This window comes from Anolis carolinensis, unplaced genomic scaffold (assembly GCF_035594765.1).
Source record: "Anolis carolinensis isolate JA03-04 unplaced genomic scaffold, rAnoCar3.1.pri scaffold_8, whole genome shotgun sequence".
Classification (NCBI taxonomy): Eukaryota; Metazoa; Chordata; class Lepidosauria; order Squamata; family Dactyloidae; genus Anolis; species Anolis carolinensis.
This window is the reverse complement of record NW_026943819.1, coordinates 12761936-12765974: the sequence shown is the minus strand read 5'-3', so window position 1 is coordinate 12765974 and position 4039 is coordinate 12761936. Positions and strand designations below refer to the sequence as shown.

Sequence of the window (4039 nt, the reverse complement as noted above, 5' to 3'; positions counted from 1 at the left end):
ATACACTTTAACCAGACATAGGTTCAATATGCATAAAATCAACATTATCAGTTTATAGTGCGAGCTGAAGCCCAACAGCCAATCCTTTTGATCCCTATGGCACCAGAGTGATCTCGCCAAATGTCAGCCTTAGCTCATGATTTGTGGCTCAGGGCTAGTACATTTTATGGGTGGGGCATAAACATTGGATAACTATGTACCTCATATGCAATTTAAAATAACTATTATTCATAAATGATCCCATTCTTGCTTAACAATGCCTCTACTTAAGCTAAACCAAACAGACCTTTAATCTCAGGCTTCAAGTGCACTTCCCTTAAAAGGAAAGGAGATTGTTCTATAATTCCCAAATCAACCGTTGATGTTTTCCCATGTGCCTATTTCATTGGAAGTCTTAGAAGTTATGGATATTCAAAACTTACTGCAACATTGTAAGAGAACAAGTTTGGCATCAAGTGTGGTGTCTGGTTAAGAATGTTGTAGAGGCCCAAGGAGGTCCATGACATGCAGATATCCCCACTGAGCCATGGAATTGGAAGAAACCATAAGGGCTATTGAGTCCAGCCCCCTCCTATGCAAAATACACAATCAAAACACTCCCAACAGTCATCCAGCCTCAGTTTAAAATCCTCCAAAGAAAGAGACTCCACCACACTCCCAGGCAACAAATTCCGCTGCCAAACAGTTCTTACTGTTAGGATGTTTTTCTTAGTTTTTAGGCAGGCTCTTTTCTCTTGTTTGAATTCACTGCTCTAGGTCTTAATCTTTGGAGCAACAGAACACAAGTATGCTTCATCTTCAATATGACATCTTTTGAAACATTTAAACATGGCTATCTTATCTGCCCCCGGTGACACAATGGGCTGCTGAACTTGCTGACGAAAGGTTGGAGGTTCAAATCCAGGAAGCAGGGTGAGCTCCTGCTGTTGGCCCCAGCTTCTGTCAGCCTAGCAGTTAGAAAATATGCAAATGTGAGTAGATCAATAGGTACCATTCCAGCGGGAAAGTAACGGCACTCCATGCAGTCATGCCGGCTACATGACTTTGGAGGTTCTATGGATAACACCGGCTCTTTGGCTTAGAAATGAAATTGAGCACCAACCCTCAAAGTCAGACACGACTAAACTTAATTTCAGGGGAAAACCTTTACCATCTTATCATATTTTCTTAACAATATCTTATCTAGGCTAAACATAACCATCTCTCTAAGCTATTCCTCATAGAGTTTGTTTTTCAGATCTTTTACCATTGTGGTCACCCTTCTCTTGCAACTTGTGTATATCCTTCTTGAATTGTAGTGCCTTGAACTGGACACATTATTCCAGGTGAATAATGAAGCAGAATAGAGTATGGTACTGTCACTGTCCTTGATCTGCTCCTGTTGATGCAGACTCTGATTGCATTACCTTTTTAAGCTGCTGCATCATACTTTTAACTTATATTCATGAATAAGTGTGCTCTCTAATCCATCATTCAAGTCATTCACAAAGATATTGAATATTACCGAGCCCAGAACAGAGCCCAATGGCACCCCACTGGTGACTTCTGGGTTCAGCCAGTCAACTAATTACAAATCCACCTAACAGTAGCATTGTTTACACTACATTTAACACTACAAGGTTGCTTGTAAGAATGACATGGTGGAATTTGTCATAAGCCTTTTATGAAATCAAACACTATTATGTTTTCCATTCCATTCATTTCCAAGCTCAGCACGACTTAACAATGCATCCAGACATTCTAATGAATGGAATTCCTATAATGTTTCTTTTAATTACACAATTTCTATAACATGAACATATGCTTATATCTCAGTCTAATGCCCTTTCAGAAGAATTTACTATATTTTAAGTGAAAATTCGACATCATCATGGGGAAGACTGTGAGCACATGACACATTGTTTGCTCAGTCTCCTAGGTGACAACTCATGAGGACTTCCAAGGGCTCTACTTGTTCATATTATGCTGTTTCGTTTTACACAGAAATTTGAGCTTGTTGTGAAGAGCTTCCACCTTTGAATGCCCACATAGCACTTTGGCACTGGCCCTTGGGTTGTTTTCAGATCATTCCTCTCCAGACAAGTCTTCATCATCCAGCCACAAAGCCCTACCCTACGTTTGCAACCAAGAACAGAATTGCCCTTGGATGCCAATTTCTATTTTCTCATGTGTGCACATGCTGAAATAGCACATTAAGCCATTTTTGCCTAGCTTTGCCACAAGTTCTAAATCAAGATGAAAAGTGTAATAAATAAGTCACCTTAAGGGAATCAACCATGGGGATCTTATATCATCCTGGCAGCCAGCTGTCAAAAAGAAAACAAGACAAATAAACCACCTGCCTCTCTCAAAATTATTACCCAGGTAAATATTCCTGGGTGTGCGGGATGAAATGGAATATTCCAAATATATACCGGTGGAGTTGTTTGTGAGATGCTTCCAGCCTATGCAGAGATTCAAGTTTCAGATAACCGGTGTGAAACATGAAGTGACATGTTGCAGATCCAACAACATTGATAGAATCACAAGAGGGTGAGAATTTCACTTGGCTCATTGGTTTAATAAGAACCTTTTAAACCTGACAAATTATTTCACAAATGCAATGGGTTTTTAAGGGCTTCACAGATCACAGTTTGAGAACCACTGGTTTATAGAAGCACTATCAGAGGTAAACTTTTTGAAGGCTGTATTTGGCAGAAAAGGGATCTAGAAGGGGAAGAACAAGAGAGAAGCTGAGTTACTGGGTCTATTCTGTTGACAATTTGACTTTTGTGGATTTGGTTTTTTTTAACTGGTGAACCCTTGTTTATTGGAAGCATGCCAACTGAGAGATGACAGGCACATCCCTGCTTGACTGGAGTATGGCAACGGTGGTAGAAATGGGTCAGTTTCTGTGGGTTCTCGGAGGAATGGGGGACACAATCAGCTGCTGCTCTCCCACAAGGTGTGCTTGTTAAAGAGATATTCTCCAAACCAGCTCTGGTCTGATTCCAGTCACTGAAGGTTGGCAATGTAGTCACCCAGGACTTTGATGGCTTTGACTCGCTCATCGAGGTAGTGTGTTTCCAAGAAGTCACACAGATGTGGATCACCTTGATCGCTTGCTAGTCGGTACAGATGCAAGAATGCTTGATTCACACTCATTTCTAGATGAAGGGCTGCCTCCATGGCATCAATAGTTTTCCCCAAGAATCTTTTTCTGATTTCTTGATATCTTGCAGAAGAACCCATCCACCACGCCTGCTCTGGAACTTCATCAGCTTCTCAGCATGTTCTGGCTCCTCATGTGACTGTGAAAGGAAGAATTCGGTAACATGTTGAAGAGAAACATCATCCCAGTCAAAGTAGGACAACATGGAGAGGTAGATGTAGCTGGTGTACAGCTCCATGTTGGCCATGAAGTTGATGGCAGCTTCGCAGCTGCAGTGGTAGTTCTGGCGGATTTGGGATTCCATGATGGTCTGGAAAAGAGTTGGAGGGAGTTGGTCAGTCAATCAGAGGATGGGTTTCTTGCTTCCTGCGAACTGGAATCGGGAAGGATCCAAAACAGGGATTCAGAAAAAAGGAGAGAAGAAGGTGAAGAAATTGTGCTGGACCGGGTCCCATTCAAACACTGTTGAAGCAAGAACCCAACTCTTTGTGGATTTACTTAGGCGATCCCTCATAGTTTGAGGAGGATTGTCTTCCATCTTTGGTGTCTTGGGGGTGGGTTCTTAGGTGGCTGAAGAGACCTATTCTTGACCCGCATGTTCTCCCGCAGTGAGGACATTGGTTTCCAGGTGGAAGGCGGTCCCAGTCAGGGTTGGCTTGACAGGCCTTCCTCTTGGCACGTTTCTCCCTTAAACCCTCCATTCGTGCCTCTTCGAACTCCACAGCACTGCTGGTCACAGCTGACCTCCAATTAGATGGATTTGATTTAAAAAATTCTTTCTAGAAATCTATGTTCTTCAGTGAAATTCTGTGGTCAATTTCCACCAGAGATTGACCATAGATCTCATTAGAGAACCTAGAGATGTATAGGGAGGTGTTTTCCAGAATA

At 42.0% G+C, this 4039-nt stretch overlaps 1 pseudogene; it reads right to left on the bottom strand.

Moving 5' to 3' along the window:
• Positions 1–2618: 2618 nt before the first annotated feature.
• Positions 2619–3455, bottom strand: LOC100552022 (ferritin heavy chain A-like; annotated as a pseudogene).
• Positions 3456–4039: the final 584 nt, after the last annotated feature.